A 17,460-nucleotide genomic window follows, 5' to 3' on the forward strand; every position below is an offset into this window, starting at 1 on the left:
CTCCTCCTGCCAGGAGAGCAACCATGAGCCCTGGCTAACAGTTATCACTGCTTCCTCCTACATCACCCCAGTGTGTGTTCCCACTTCCTAGGTGTTTGCACCAATTTGGAAATCATTCATGTGCATGCAGCAGGCTACAGGGGAGAGCAGGGCATGCTTACCTAGCTCTTCCACTTCCTGGTGGAGGAGCCAGTCCATCCACCCTCAGATGTATAGCTGCATGTGTCTCTCAGGTATCCTGTTGTGCTGTGTGGGCTTCCTCCATTGGTCAGTGAATGTCCATTTAGTTGTAGTTCAAAATGGGGAGAGACAAAGGGAACAGCTCACTCCGCCATGTTGCTGACGTCCTAAATTTCAGTTTTTAGTTGTTCATTGCTAGTGTATAGAAATAAAATTGATCATCTTTATTGAACTTGTATCCTGCAACCTTGCTAGACTCATTTTTTCCTTATACTGGATTTTTTGTAGCATCTACAAGATGTTCTGTTATAGGTACTGACAAACTATGACTAGTAGGCCAAATTCAACCAACCACTGTTTGTGTACAATCTGTGGACTAAGAATGATTTTTACATTTTTAAATGGTTACATTTTGGAAAGTTATTAATATATCTATATAATATCCTTGATTTTGTCTCTTAGACCACAAAGATAAAATGTTTACTATCTGGCCCTTTACAGAAAAAGTTAGCTAATCCCCATTTTATAGAGTCAATCGTGTTATCTATAATAAAGACAGGGTTTTTTTGCCTTTTCCAATTGACATGCCCATGATTTCTTTTTCTTGCTCTTTGCACTGGATAGAACATTCAGTATTATATTGAACAGAAATGGTGAAAGCAGAAGTTTTTGCCTTCGTCTCAATCTTAGAGGGAAAGCATTCGTACTTTCACCAGTAAACTTGTTCTTAGCAGTAGGCTTTTCTTAGATGCCTTTTGTTAGACTGGGAAAGTTTCCTTACCTAGATTGCTGAAAATTTCTATCATGAATAGGTGTTGGATTTTGTCAAATATATTTTTTACATTAATTCAGTGGCTAATTTTTTGTTGTTTTTGTCTGATAATATGGTGAACTACATTGACTGATTTTTGAATGCTAAAGCAGACTTGCATTTCTTGTATGCACTCCATCTGGTTATGCTGCATTCTTTTTTTCTATATTGTCAGATTTGATATGCTAAAATTTGTTAAGAATTTTTTGTAACTGTTCATGAGGGATATTGGTCTATAGTTTTCTTGTAGTGTCTTTGATTTTGGTAAAGGATAATAATGGTATTGTACAGTGAGTTGAGATGTATTTATTCCTCTTCTATTTGCTGGAACAGTTTATGTAATGATGTTATGTCTTTCTTAAATTCTTGGAAGAGTTTGCCAGTTGAAAACACATGGGCCTAGAGTTTACTTTATGTAAAGGTTTTTGGCTACAAATTCAATTTCTTTATTAGATATAGGGCTGTTTTGGGTTATTCCACTTTCTTGAGAGAACTTTGGTAGTTTGTACTTTATATTTTTCAAAGAATTTTCCCATTTTATCTAAGTAGTCCAATTTATAAGGATAAAATTTTTCATATGTTCTTTTTATTACAATATTAATTTCTGCACAATCTGTAGAGATGGCCCTTCTCTCATTCTTGATGTTTGTAAACTATGTTTTCTTTCCTGATCAGCCTCGTTAGAGATTTACCAGCTGGTGACCTTCCCAAAGAATTATATTTTTGTTTCATTGATTTTCCCTATCATTTTTCTGATTTGCATACCATTGATTTCTACTATGATCTTTATTATTTACTTTTTTTGGCTTAATTTGGGCTTAAATATCTATTCAATTTTCCAGTTGCTTAGAATCTTAGTCCATTGATTTGAGATCTTTCCCTTTTTCTGGTATATGAATTTAACGCCGTAATTGTCCATTGAAACATTGTTTTAGATGCACTGCATATTTTGTGATGTATTGTGTTTTATTTAATTTATCTCAAAATACTTTCTAAAGTTTCTCCTGGTTTTTCTGCTGACCTACATTTTATTGAGAAGAAGTGTGGTTTTTTGGTTTGTTTACAAATATTGGTTAATGTGTTTTTGCCTTGATTTCTGACAACTTCATTTTGGTCAGTGGAAAAACTTTGTATGATTTGATTTTAATCCTTATAAATTCATTGATTCTTAGATTTCCCACCCAAAAAAGGCATTGAACATAATTTAGAGTCCATTCATGTTAAAATCACCCAATAAAATAGGAATTTATGGGTATTTTCTTGGTTATATATGTATGTGTGTATGTTCCATTGGAGTAAAGGGAAGGCATGAAGGTTTTATTAAAATACATCTCTAGTGTTCAATTTTTAAACTATCTACATGTATCCTTCTGATAATTCTTAAATATAAATTATAAAATAAAATATCACTCGTTCTGAAGTATCAAGAATGCATTAGAAGGGCTGGCCTGGTGGCGCAGCGGTTAAGTTCACACGCTCCACTTCTCAGCAGCCCGGGGTTCGCCGCTTCGGATCCCAGGTGTGGACACGGCACCGTTTGGCACGCCATGCTGTGATAGGTGTCCCGCCTATAAAGTAGAGGAAGATGGGCACAGATGTTAGCTCAGGGCCAGGCTTCCTCAGCAAAAAGAGGAGGACTGGCAGTAGTTAGCTCAGGGCTAATCTTCCTCAAAAAAAAAAAAAGAATGCATTAGATAATGGCAGAGGATGATGAAAGCTGGTGAATACAGATAGTGGCTTGCACTAGAGTGTTGGCAGTGATGAGCTTTTTTTAAGCATGCAATTTTATAGTAGCAATCTCTTACCTGTTAGAACATGTAAAAGACTGAGTTCCTTGGTCTTCAGGCAACAGCACTCTTTAAGTCCTGCTCCACTTCATGTTTCTTTGCTTCTGAACCATCCAAAACCACGTCTCAGATTGCATCGTATTTTGGAAACATGAAAGGAATAGTCAGGAAAATAAGAGCTGGCTGGGTTGCCACCCTCTAGGAAGGAACGCTGGCCTCTCCCAGTCCATATCTGTGAAAGCAAGAGGAAGAAGGGAAAGTCTCAGCTTGCCTTGAATTTCTCAAGTGCAGTGTCTCTCCCTGCTGGTGTTTGCAACCCAATTAATACCCTTATAGCTGTCAATATCTTGGGACAGTAAGAGAGATCTTGAACTTTCAGTAGAATCGATGAGTTATAATCAAAAGAAAAACAAAGCATAACTCCAACATTTTTGAAATGTAATTTGGGTCTCTAAGGGTATGGCAATGAAAATTTTGTCACCCAGGGCAGGTTTTAAAATAACACACTCTTTAGCAATTCCTTTCTCTGGTATCTACTCCTCTTGGCTTCTGCTCAGGTTTTCTTCTCTCTGCCTTGTCTCTCTTCCATCTTCCTAGCCAAAATCTCCTCTCTTACACTGCCTTTCCTGCAACACCCAGCTTCTTGCATTTAAGTTAGCCTCTTTGGTTTCCCACTGTTTTTAGCTTCTGATATTTCTGATAAGAAAACTGTTTCCTGTCGTGTCCTTCTATGTATAAGCTATTTGTTGGTTAGCTTGTTTTTTTCCTTTCTTGAAGCTTTGAGAGAAATTTTTTATTGGCATTGTTTGTTTTTCTTAGGTTTCTAATCTTATAGACAAAAAACTTCATCACTATGTATATGATTATTTGTATATTTTCATTATTCCTGCTTGATGCCTTTAAATTTCATGAATCAAATCCATCCAAAAACTAAACCCTTCCCTTAGGTCAGAAAAAAATCTTCTATTATTTCTTTCATTAAACTCTCTTCTACACCTACTATGCAGTAATTGGAGGTTGCTATATAGAACTTCCTCAGCATATTTTCTCAATTTTATGTGATTCAAGATAGCTGGAACAAAGGCTCAGCTTTTCTTTCTTCTCTCTCTTCCATCCACGTGTATTTTTATGACTATAAGATCATTACCTGAACAGTTTAACTGATAATTCTTACTAATACTTCTTCACCTGCCTTAAAGAGTGCCCCTCATTACCTTCAAGAATGAAAGTACTTTAAAATGAAACCATTTTAACATTATCTTATTCTTCCTTCTCTTCTTTAAGGATTCCAATATACGTATTTTGCCTTCTTTTGCCTGCCTTCTATACTGTCAATGGAAATAATGTATAATCAATCCATAAATCAAAACTGGAGTCAGTTTATTATGAGCTAGATCTGAGGACTAGCTCAGGGCCTTCCTTCCCCAAGAAAGGAAGGGCACCAAAGAAGTGGGGTATACAGAGTGGTTATAGACCGTCTTGGAACAAAGAGCATACATCACATATGATGGGAATATCCCTTTTACAATTGTCACAAGATGCTCAGCTGGTACAGTAGAGTGGTGATCAGCAGGTCAGCAGTCACAAGTGAGCACAGCAGGTCAGCAATTAATCCTTAGTTTCCAGGAAGAGATGCTTATCATTAAAGAAATGCTGATATGGGGGAAGATACATTCTTATCTTTAAGGACATTATTCTTGTCTTTGGGACATAGTATATGTTTAAATCAGATGTATAATGCATGCTCAACAGGCTATGTCAGGCCCTTTTGGAAACACAAGTTCAGACAGAATTCTTTTTACACCAAATGGCTTCCTCATATACTTCAATATATCCTATTGCTTTTCATTTACTTACCGATATCAATCACTGCATCACTGTGGCAGACACACTTCCGAAAGATCAAATAGATGGAGAATTCAGTCACACAAAGGGTCCTCTCAAGAGGCTGAAGGTGTGCCTCACCCATCCTCTTAGGTGTGGTCCCTCAAACATCTCAGCAGGGACCAACACAGAGAAGTGATTGTCTCAAAAAAAAGCAGAGATATGGCTTTTGTCTAATGGAGTGAATCCCAAAAAAATCCACAGACGACACACAGTTTTTAAGAACTACTGCTTCCTGGACTGAGCAGGAGAAAGTACAAAATAAAAGGAGGCTATCAGAACTCCAAATTCCACTGGCAGGAAGCAGTCTGATAAACCATCCGTGAAAAACAAGGATAACCCCGAGGACAGAACCAAGAATCTGTAGAGAGAGCCGAGAGCCACCAAAGATTAGTCAGAGAAATAAGAGCTGGCAAGGTTGCCGCCCTTGCCAGGAATGCTGGCCTTTCCCAATCCAGAACTATGAAAGTGAGAGAGCGGGTTATTCTAAGTCCTTGAAATCTAATCAAGGACCTCAGGCTGGAGTTTTACCAGCTGGAATTCAGAACTGCCATGCACCAGCACCTCCTTTTTACCTTCTATTTTTCCTTTTTTTGAACAAGAATACTCATAGCAGTTATCCTATACCTGCACCACAATTATAAGTTGGGTGCATTGGAGGCAGAAAACTTGTCTCCTGTTTCCAGGTCCACAGATGGAGAGGAATTGTACTCCAGGAGTTGTGCTTGATGAATTACAACCGGAAGCCTTATCTTCACCTGAACCTGATTTAAACGATGAAATTTGGGGCTTTGAGCTGATGTTGTAATGGAGTGAAAATTTCAGGGACTTTGGACTGTAATGGATGCATTTTGCATATGGGAGGGATGTGAATCACTGGAAATCAGAGGATGGACACACTCTAAGGTGACCCCCAATGAGTCATGCTCTTCTATAATCTCCTCCAATGAGAGTTAATGTAAACTGTGACTTGCTTCTAACCAGTATAATATGGCAAAGGTGACAGATGGTGGGTCCTCAATTAGTTATGTTATATGGCAAATGTGCTACGATGACATTCCCTTGACTAGGAAGATGATGGAATGTCAATTGTCATTATATTTTATTGTATGAGATTTCATTTTTGCATGCTGGAGAGAAAGACTCTTCTCTGCTAGCTTTGAAGTACACTCCATATTCTCAGAGGGCCTGAGAGAGGGTAATGTGGCAAGGAAATGCAAGTGACTTCTAGGAGATGAGTGTGGCCCCTGGCCAGCAGCCAGCAGGAGACAGAGACCTCAGTGCTCCCATCATGAGTAGATGAATTCTGCCAACAACCTGAATGAGCTTGGAAGTGGATTCTTCCCCAGTCAGGCCTCCAGTTAGGAAAACAGAGTGATACAACTTGGTTGCAGCATTTGAGACCCAAGCAGAGAAGCCAGTTAAGTTGTGACTGGACTCCTGACTCACAGAAACCATGGAAAAATAACTGTGTGTTATTTTAACCTGCTGTTTGTGGTATTCTGTTATGCAGCAGTGGAAAACCAATATAATCACTGATACCTGTTTACCTATTTTATTTCATTGTCATTCTCTTGACTCTTTTAATGCCATTTTGCCATGCCTCTTGTGTTTTAATTTGAATTTGTTATCCATTTGCAACTTAGTCTTCACTTATAATATGATTTTTTCTCTTTTTAATTATTATTTTCTTTCCTGAGTTCAGTTAACTCTCATTTCCTGACTTCCTGTTTTCTTTACATTTAATTCCTCAGTCTAATTTGTTTCTAATTTGAAATTTTTTTCAATTCACAAAAGCCTGATTCAGTTGGGGGCATAGTGTCACAATTCTCTTCTGCTTCCCTGGTGTTGGTGACGTTCTTGTTCTTGTTTTGGAGAAAATAGGCATCATCTGACAGTAGCTTTAGTGGATCACATCCGCAGTTTTGTGTTCATTCTGGAATGTCAACTTTCTGGACCAGCAAAAACAATTGTATGGGGGTTGAGGTAAGAATGTTTGTAGGTTTCTACAAGGTAAAAAGGTTTCTTAATTCAAGATCATTTTCCACTGTTAGAGAGTGAAGTGCAGTTTCCTTAGTAACAAGAATCTTTGGGGAAGAGAAGAGGTTGATAGATCTGATTTTGTGATTTTCTTTTGTTTGAAAAAGTAATTTAATTCTTCCACTTCCTTCCTTTTTACCTTTACTACCATGATTCTCAGGGAGCCTCCAAGATTTAAGTCACCACTTCACTCCCCATAACAACAGGTTACCCAAGACTATGCCCTCTGATTCTCTCCACGTTCAAGCTCCTTTATTTGGATTCCGCAGCAACAGTGCACTTGTATCCTATGTCCCAGACTTCCTTTCCAAATCTCCCCACTCAGAACAAAATACTTTTTTGGCAGAGTGATTTTCTCTATGCCCATTACCCCTAGTCCCCACTCCATTCTTTTCTTTTCTGGTCATTCTGGCCATTCTGAGGTGGCCTCCAAATTTGGCTTTGCTAGATTTGAGTATTTCCCTGTTTATGCGTTCATTCAAAATTCATAGCATTTTCTGTCTTCTAGTTACACTAACGGGAGTTTACCCATGATTTTCTTGTCTGTCTTAGAGCATACATCATAATAGTACAGTTGGATGATTGCTAACAAAGTGAACACAATAATTGAACTAACATTCACATCAAGAAATGGAATACTTACCTCAAACTCAGAAGTCCCCTCATGCTGGCTTCTAGTGACCCCCTCCCCAGGGGTAAAACTATATTCTGACTTTTAGCAGCATGGATTAATATCACTTGTTTTGAATATTATATAAATGAAGTCATACACTATGCAATCATTTGTATCTGGCATCTTCCACCTAAAAATATGTTTGTGAGATTCATCCATGTTGTTGCTGCAAGACTAGTGCATTTGTTCTTATAACATAAATATCGTATACATATTACTAAATTTATTTATATATTTTACTCTTGATGTATATTTTGTAGTCTCCAGTTTGTATTTATCATGAGTAGTTCCATTATAATCATTCCTTTGTATACTTTATGGTGAGCATATAAACACAGTTCTATTGGGTATGTACCTACTAGTGGAATCACTAGATCCTAGGGTATGCACATGTTCAGCTTTAGTAGATTCTGCCAAAGAGAATTTTTTTTTAATGTTTGTACCAATATGCACTCCCACCAGTAGTATACAAGAATTCTTGGAGTGACATCAGCATCATGCAGAATGGGTTGTTCCTTTTTGTCTCTCCCTTCTAAGTTACAACCAATCAGACATTCATTGACCAACAGAAGATCCCCTACACAGCACAACAAGATGCCTAAGAGATCCATGTATCTATACATCTGAAGGTGGGTGGACTGGACCGCCAGGAAGTAGTGGAACTAGAGGAACTAGAGGAGTGGTCCCCTCTCCCTCCTCCAACAGCTGCAATCCAGGGCCAAGATCCTCACAGTGGACCACATGCCTGCTAGTGGTTATGGTGGAGGCAGAGAAGGTGGACACAGCTTGCTTCCTGCCTGTCTCCCAGCAGATCCAGCCTATGTGACTGAGAGTGGTTGAGGTGGGGGCAGAGATAAAACAGCTGTGGCTTGCTCCCTGCCCATCTCCCAGCAGATCCATCCTGCTCACATGCAAGTAGTCACAGTGGAGGCAGAGATGACACGTACAGCTGTCTCTCTGCCCATCTCCCAGTGGTTACAGCCTGCATTCCTGTGAGCAGTTATGGTTAGGGTAGAGAAAATAGGCATAGTTTGCTCCTTGAACATCTCCTAGCATATCCAGCATACATGCCCTCTCCCCATTACCTGAAAGTGGCCAGGTGTTTCCAACAGTAGAGAAAATATACAAAACTCAGATTTTCCCAGCTGGGGCAGGGCACCCTAATATGAGTTCACAAAACACACCTGCTATCACCAGATCAGAGGCTGCACAGTAAGCACCAACAAAAACTTCTCCCTACTTAGCTCCAGCTCCCTGCCTAGCAGTGGCAGGTGGAATCTGTGATGAAAGACTTCAGGAACCACAGCAGAATCAGTGATCAAAAACCCAGTGGCAGCACTCCAATACTGGCTCCACCAGCAGCAGAGGCTGCATACAAGTCCCCAGGTCCCCAGGCCCCTGGCAGTGACAACAACACCTGTGAACACAGCACCTCTGACAGCAGTGCAACCAACATGCCCAGACAACCTAGCAGCAACAGCATAGGTGGTTCATGGGGCAGCAGCGTCTGAGCCCATGGAGAGCCCAGGTTAAGCCACTGGAGGAACACGAGACCCAGGCAACCTTGGAAGCAGCAGAAGTGCTCCCAGCCTCGTGACCCCAGTGGCATCACCTGAGACTGCAGCAAAAATGTAAGCAGCAAGGCACCAACAACCTCAGAGGTACAAGTGGCACAAGGAGGGCACTGATGATGCCTCTGGCAGAGGCAATGGAAAGTGGAAAATGCAGGCTCTCAAATACAACCAGAAGCAGCTGAGAACCAAAGTAACCAAAGTCATACCCAAATAGGAAATGTGGTTACTACCACAAGTGCACCAACAGAGGATCAATTCATCAAACACCATGAAGAACCACAGTAACTCAGCAGAACAGAAGGAGAATGACAACTCTCCAGAAACCAAGCCTGAAGTCACAAAGATTAAAATTGAACTGACAGAGAATTCAAAATAACTGTCATAAAGAAACTGTCATAAAGAATTTTGACATCCCAATAGCAATGAGTACACCTAGCACACAGATCTTGCTTTCTAAATACCATTCTCTCTAAAAGGAACCTCTCTCTAAAAGTTATCTCCCTGGAGAGATAACTAATTCTAGAACTGAGGAAAGAAAAATGCAAGATGATCATAGAAAGTAAGAATGTATTCAAAATGGTGGATACATGTCAGATGTCAGAAAGTAAGGATAAAAAATAACTGAAAGAAAGAATGTGCAATATGAAAACTCAAATCACAATAAAGATACTATGGCCATATTAATATCACACAAAATAGTCTTCATAAAAAGAAGTTTTGCCAGAAATAACAAAGGATATTCAAAGATAAAGGAGACAATAAAAGAAAGTTAAATTAAGAAAACAATCCCATTTACAAGTGCTTCAAAAAAAAAATATGCAGGAATAAATTTAACCAAGAAGGTGAAAGACTTGTACTTGGAAAACTATAGGACATTGATGAAAGAAATTGAAGAAGACAAATAAATGGAAAAATATTTCATGTTCATAGATTGGAAGAACTAATGCTATTAAAATGTCCATACTACTCAAAGCAATCTACAGCTTCAATGCAATTCCTGTCAAAATTCCAATGACATTTTTCACAGAAATAGAATGAATAATCCTAAAATTTGTATGGAACCACGAAAGACCCCAAATAGCCAAAGCAATCCTGAGAAAGAAGAACAAAGCTGGAGGCATCATGATCCCTTATTTCAAACTATATAACAAAACAATATTAAAAATACAAGATAGTACACTGTCCCTCAGTATCCACAGGAGATTGGTTCCAGACCCCTTGCACGTACCAAAATCCATAGACGCCTGAAGTTGCTTATATAAAATGGTGTAGTATTTGCATATAACCTACACACATCCTGATGTATACTTTAAATCATCTATATATTACTTAATATACCTAATACAACGTAAATGCTATGTGAATAGATGCTATACTGTATTGTTTATGGAATAACAACAAGAAAAAATAGTCTGCACGTGTTCGGTACAGAGAAAACCACAGTAGATATTTTGGTCTGTGGTTGGTTAAACCCACAGATGAAGAACCCGCAAATACAGAGGGCCAACTGTATCGGCATAAAGACAGAGACATAGATCAATGGAACAGAATAAAGAGCTCAGAAATAAATCCAAGCATATCTGCTTAATTAATTTACAACAAAGAAGCCAAGAATATACAGTAAGGAAAGGAGAGTCCCTTCACAAATGGTGATGGGAAAACTGGATGGCCACATGCAAAAAAAATAAACCTGGACCACTACCTTACATGATACACAAAAATTAACTCAAAATGGATTAAAGACTTGAATGTAAGACCTGAAGCCATAAAATTCCCAGAGGAAAACATAGGCCACAAGCCTCTTGACATCAGCCTTGGCAATGAATTTTTGGATTTGACACCAAAAGCAAAGACAACAAAAGCAAAAATAAACAAGTGGGACTACATCAAACTAAAAGCCTCCCTCTCTATGTGTATTCTGGATGTGCCACTAAACTCAGTGACAGCAAGGAGAAAAACCTGAAAAACAGTTTCACTCAGGTTAAATTATTGACTAACCTTCAAATTTTTTTAGTTTCTCAGAGACATCCTTATCTGTAAGGAGGTACAGATTATACTCTCCATCAAGAGATAGAATTCTGTCACATCCCAGTCAATCCCAGTTACCAGATGATGCTGCTCCCTGAGCTGTCGGCAGATTCACAGCATTTTCCAGTCTTGAAATACCTGAAAGATCGCAGCACCTTCATTTCAAGGATGAGAGGTTAAGTAATTTTCCCAAAACTACAACACTAAATTTTGGTGCAATAAAGACAGATTAAAGGTCTCCTAACTTGCAATCATCCCCCCTCCGCCCCCTCAACTCCTAGACGCATGAGCCTACATTTTTCAAAACAGCTCTGCCTTCAAGCAAGAGAGATGAGTGCTCCCAAAAGGCTCAAACTTATATACACATCACTGACTAGCATAGAACTGGCTCACAATAGGAGCCCAACTGAAATGTTTCAGACAACAGGATCAAACCTTTTAAGTACCAAATTAAAACAATCCTTCTAATGAAGGAAATCTAAGTTTTAGAAGACGACCCTCAAACTGAATCTCTGACCAGCAACTGATGATGCTATTCATCCCTGATGCCGATTGGTTCTCAACACTGAGATTACTCAATCCAGGAACAAAGAAATGAGGTCCCTGGTTGGTTTTGTTTGGGATGTGAGAGGGGAAGGGTCCTAGAACTCACTGAGATTTGTTTGCTCCCCTGCACTCTGTCATCTCCTGATCTCCAGCATGGCATGTCTGTGGTTCCCTGAAGGCTCCTGGACACTGATACTTATGGTACTGAGCCCTCCTCTCACTTGGGCCAGGAACACCCAATGTAAGTGCACACCTTGGGTGGTGAGCTACTGTGGGGAGGAGGGAGGAAGGGAGTTAGCTCTGTCACTGTGTCCAGACAACGACCCTTTAAAAACTGTCATTTTCTTCAATGACCACCTATCTTTATTATACAGATCCCCAATTCTTTCCACAACAAAAGGGACCTGGATGCTTGTCCTATCAATGAGAGCTGCATAAAGAGCCCCCATATATATAGGACATTTTTTCTCATCTCTCCTTTAATAAAACTTCTCCAGCCTTACATTCCATTCCCTTAGGATCTTGAGAAGATTTACAAATAACTATTTCAAAATAATTCCCATCCAACGTTTCCCTTTATTATGTAGATTTATGTCAGATAAAGGCATAACTGAAAATTTTATAAGGAGTCAAAAAAGAATAAGAAACATCTCTCCTAGAAGATCCTGTGTTATGCCCTCAACAGAATCTGTGATATTGGTACCTCTCCATAATATGTGAGGATGTACCAAGAGCCTCCCCCATTACCTCCTTTCCTTTCTCCCTGAACCCCAAGGCCTGTATCCCTGTCCTGGAGGGTCTCTGACAGAAGTTGGGATTAGTGCTCTCTATCTCTCCCATGGAAAGCACCCTGGATCTGAAGCAGGGGTCCTCTAACCTTGGAATGACTCTACAGTTAGGAGCATCATTGGGGTGTTCTTTGATGCTTAAAGAACTTAAGACATCTTCTGAAAACCTGGCATAGGATAGTGTTCATTATGAATCTGTTTTGAACCTTTCTATATATCAGTTTCTCCTACATTTCCCATTTCTCTAGTGTGAGCCCAAAAGAAGGAATAAATTATATGAAATTCTATTTTCATAAACCAAAAATAGTCAAATATTAGCAATTTTATATGGTTCCAAGCATACACCCTGAACAGGATTACACAGAAATCATGAAACTTGTTTATATCCCATAGGGCTGAAAGTCGAGAAGCTAGTCAAGGGAACTCATTGTCCTCCCGGAGTCTTAGCCCCAAATGTCATAGGTTCATTCATCATGCCCTCTGTTTTTCTTAATTAGCCATGTTTGGTTACCTCTACTTCCAGTTCTTCCCTATTCCTTCCCCAGCTATGTCATCACCATAACTGAAAATCCCCAAAGTTCGCACAGACCCTCAGCACTATAACAGATCCATTGGATGAACTGAAGCAATGAAATTTTCCCTCTTTCTTAAAACTACATTTTTCTCACCTGTGAATGTTTCTTCCAACTAGTAGGAGGAAGAGGAAGTTTGTCTGAACTTCTCACAGGAATCAGAAGGAACATAATGTGTCATCAGAATAAAAGAGTGTTGGAACTTGAGCCCAATCTTGCTTTCCAGGGTCCTCACAATGACCAATTCTCAGAACCTTGGGCTTATTCATTTAGACACAAATGTTGTTCTGAGCAACTATTATATACTGGGCTTTGTTCTAGGCTCACATAAATCTATTTGAGTAAGATAGAAAAGACCCTACTACCATGAATCTTACCTAATGACAGGAGAGAAAGGTAATAACCCCATAAACATTTAACAAAGAAAAAAATTTCAGAGAGCAGTAAGTGCTTCGAAAAAATACATCAGAGTCATGGAACAGAGAGAACGGATTCACCTGACTTCAGTTCAAGTGGCTAGGGAGCTCCCACTGAGAAAGTGACATCTAGTTGAGACATGAATGGTGAGAATAACTCAGTCATGTGAAAGGTCTAAGTGACCAGTGTTCCATCCAAGTAGAGGGCACAGGGGAAAGGTTGAAGTGTGGGAAGATGTTTGCTGTGTTTAAGGGACAGAAAGAAAGCAAGAGCGGCTGAAGCAGAGTGAGCAAGTTGGGAAGTGGCAGAAGATGAGATTGGAGAAAAAGTCAAGAGCAGAATCATATTAGGCCCTGACAGCCAGGGTAAAAAATCTGAATTTTATTTAAAGAGAAAGGTGAAACTACTGAAGGGTTACAAAGAGTAATTTATATTTATTTTTAAAAAATAATTCTAGCTACCACGTGGAGATGGGATTGTAGATATTCGCAAATAGAGTCAGGGAGACCAAATAGGAGCAGGGTACAATTCTCCAGGGCAGACATGCTTGTGGCTTCCTTTAGTGTGGGAGTCACAAAGATGGTGGTCAAGACAAAGTGAACAGATTTGGGATAGATTTTTGTGTGACTTTTAATGAATTAAATGGTAGAGTGGGAGGATAGAAAATCAAGCTTATCCCTAAGGATTTTTTCTTTTATAATAACTAGGTGGATGATTGTGCTGTTTGAGAGAGGGCAGATGTGAGGGGAAATAATTTGAAGTGGGTTGTTAGGAATAAAGGTTTTGCTCAAGTTAAATTTGAAATAATTTTTGACTTTTATGTAGGGCTGTCAAGAGGTCAGTTGAATATATGAGACTGAAGCTCAGAAGGAGGCCAGAGCTGATGATGTCACCAACACACGTACTCTGTTAAATTCCAGGAAAGTAGAGAGGTTACATAGGGAGAGAGAGAGTTTGTAGAAGACAAAAGAGGGTAAGAGTCACACCCAGAAAACCTAGAGCCAATGAGTCAGCAAAGGAGAATGAAATGGGGCTACCAGTGATATTGAGGAAGACCATGAGAATGTGATACACAGAAGTGAAGGACAGTAGATTCTTTTCAGTAAAGAGGGAGTAGCCAGTGGCAGTGAGTACCACTAAGAGGTGGGTGAAGTGAGAATATGACAGAGAAGTGAGCACCGGGTTTGGTGGAACTGTCATTTGCAGTCAGTGGAGTACGCAAGATAGAAACTGGATTGGACTGTTGGAAGAGAGAATGGGAGCTGAAAAAGTGAAGAATGGATTACAGGTAACTCTTCTGAGTAGCTGACCTCGAGGAAAGACTGTGCTCAGTGATCAGGCAGTCAGCTGGACCTGAAGTATAAGAATAAAAGAACCTGAAAAGAAGCTTGGAAAACTTGAGAACCAGAGATGTCAGTCATCCACAAGGAAGCACTAGAGTGCCCTTGTATGCAGAGGTGACTGGTATGCAAAAACCTGTTAATTCATGCAACCAATATTTATTAGTAACCTAGACTACATCAGTTATTACCCTAGGTGATGAGAATGGGGTGAAGAACAAAAAAATCTGGTCTCGATCAGCATGGAGCATCATAACATTTTGCAGTTACTATGTACCAGGCATATAGATTTCAGTATGTAATTCCCATAACTATCTTATCATATCTGTAACAATAAAAAGCATTATATCTATTAAAAGCATTATATCTATTAAAAGCATTATATCTATGGAATCTAAGATTCAAAGAGTTTAAGTAACACAGTGTCACATAGTTAGCCAGACATAGATTAAATAGTCTAAATCTGAGTGTATACAAAGTCCCACTCTTCCATGTCTGTATGCTCCTTATGTATTAGGTTCATGTAAACTCCATTATTATACATAAATCAATGTGTTCTGCCCTTAGGGGTTCAAAATGGAAATTAGTGATAACATTAATAGAAAACAATTGCCAAATCATGATGAAGATATTATTTGCTTTAGGAAGTTAAGGAATAGAAAGACCTTGTGAGCCTGCATTCATAAAAGTTATAAAATTTAAAATTGTTATATTTTTAGTGAGTACTTATTATGTGATCAGCATTAGGAAGAGTCACTATTTAATTTCACAATTAACAATAATCTTGTGATGAACATGTTATTATTAAATCCATTTTAGAGATAAAGAAAAAAGATTCATGAATGTTTAAAAACTGACCCAAGTGGAAGAGTTCATGTTCAAATTCATATTTTCTGAATTAGAGCTTGGGCTTCTAACCACCATTAGTGAATAGTGGCTCAGTTGGGTAAAATTGGTAAAATTTCTGATATACATATGTACCAGTGTGTGTCTTAGGGTAGGAGAGAGATGCATGGCCTGCTCGTTCCAATGTGTAGGAGAAATTTACATTCATTTTCACTTTATTATTTGAAAAGTTCCATATGGGTTCACACTATGTGCAGGCCATCATAGGCATGTGTCAAAGAATACAAAGAAATATTGAATACACTTCTTCTTCTGAGATTTTGTTGGAAAGGTTGGCTAGGCTTGCCAAATAAAATTCAAAAGGACCAGTTAAATCTGAATTTCAGATAAACAACAAAAATCCAAATTTAACTTGGCATGCTGTATTTTATTTTCTAAATCTAGTAACCTTAAGTTGGGCACATGAACATGAACCAACAGTGCTAACTATACAAGCTACAGTGAGCAAAAACTTCACACATTTTCATTTTATAACTTTCTCATGTGTCAAGAAGGTACTTACAGAATTTCTGGATAGTGACATAGACCTGGTCTGATCGATAGTGCGCTCCCCTCTGTCATCATTTCTATGGGGTAAAAGGAGCTTTGTGAAGGTCTCTACTCAGAGTCTGGGAACTGGCTCATTTTTGTGAACTGTCTATATGAGAATGTCATCTCTTTGTCAGTGTCTCACCTTCTGGTGGGACTTGACTACAGAAATGAGAGTTCTACATATGACCAGACTGGTAATTTAATGCCTACTGGTATTATTGGGAGTAGGAGACTGAAAGTTAGAAAATGAATTAGTTGGGACATTGAACAGGGAGAAAATGGCTGTGGCTGCAGTTAATTCGATAGACAAGTAGTGGATCAGTTGCAGAGAAATTAAGAAGGAAGATGATGTGAAGGATAAATATATAACTTGGTGGCTGAAGTGTCCTGGTACCTATTCCAACGTGTAAGGGGTTTTTCTACACCGTGAAGCGGTCCTCCTACACCAGCTGGATGTCCTACAATTCAACTAAATTCTGACACTACCTACCCAGAGATAAGGTCAGATCCCACAGGTTAAGGGCTCAGTCCTACAGGACAGCCGCCTTTCACTTCAGACCCCAATGGCAAGTTCAGCTTGTCACCTGTGCTTCTGACCGAAGGGCTATAGATTGGAGGTTCCCATGACCACTTCCTTTGGTTTGGTTAATTTTCTAGAGTGGCTCACAGACCTCAGAGAAACATTTTACTTAATAGATTACCAATTTATTATAAGTGGGTATAACTCAGGAACAAGAAGATGGAAGAGATGCATAGGACAAGGTATGGGGAAGGGACGCAGAGCTTCCATGCTCTCTGAGTGCACCGTTCTCCCCTAAATATCCACATTTTCATGAACCCAGAAGCTCTCTGAACCTCATCTTTTTAAAGTTTTATGGAGATTTCATCACTTAGGCATGACTGATTAAATCATTGGCCATTGGTAACTGAACTCAATTCCCAGCACCTCTCCCCTCCCTGAAGGCCAAGGGGGTGGGACTGAAAATTCTGATCCTCCAATCACTTGGTTCATTCTCCGGGCAACCAGCATCCCCAAATTGGGATCCCTAAATTTACCTCATTAACATAACAGAAGACATACAGAGTTTAGGAGCTCTGTGTCAGAAAACGGGATGAAGACTAAATATATATTTCTTATTATAAATCACAGTATCACAGTGACTGATTGGCAAGGCAAAGAAATCAGTAAACTTTGGTCCTGAACAAATTTATTTTGCTGGAAAAGTAGCTCTACATTGGGACCAGATTCCTAAAAAAACATAAATTTCATGTAGGACCAAGATTTTCAACAGATATAATATTGGCAAATTTGTCAATGTAATTCTCAGCTGCTCCATAATCAACAGCAGCTTCTTCACCATGGTGTTCTCAGATGGCTTACAC

At 39.1% G+C, this 17,460-nt stretch overlaps 1 long non-coding RNA gene and 1 pseudogene across 1 annotated transcript; one reads left to right on the plus strand and one right to left on the minus strand.

The window, feature by feature from the left end:
• Positions 1–1,077: 1,077 nt before the first annotated feature.
• On the minus strand, positions 1,078–11,414 carry LOC103542553 (uncharacterized). The gene is made up of 3 exons (XR_542727.2): positions 4,636–11,414; positions 2,797–3,010; positions 1,078–2,559 (listed from the first exon to the last, which is right to left on the minus strand). It is a non-coding gene; the product is annotated as an uncharacterized lncRNA (long non-coding RNA).
• A 177-nt stretch (positions 11,415–11,591) lies between these two features.
• LOC103544127 (H-2 class II histocompatibility antigen, E-S beta chain-like) overlaps positions 11,592–17,460 on the plus strand; it is a 37,774-nt pseudogene continuing 31,905 nt past the window's right edge.

The sequence above is a fragment of the Equus przewalskii genome, chromosome 19 (genome assembly GCF_037783145.1).
Source record: "Equus przewalskii isolate Varuska chromosome 19, EquPr2, whole genome shotgun sequence".
NCBI classification, from domain to species: domain Eukaryota; kingdom Metazoa; phylum Chordata; class Mammalia; order Perissodactyla; family Equidae; genus Equus; species Equus przewalskii.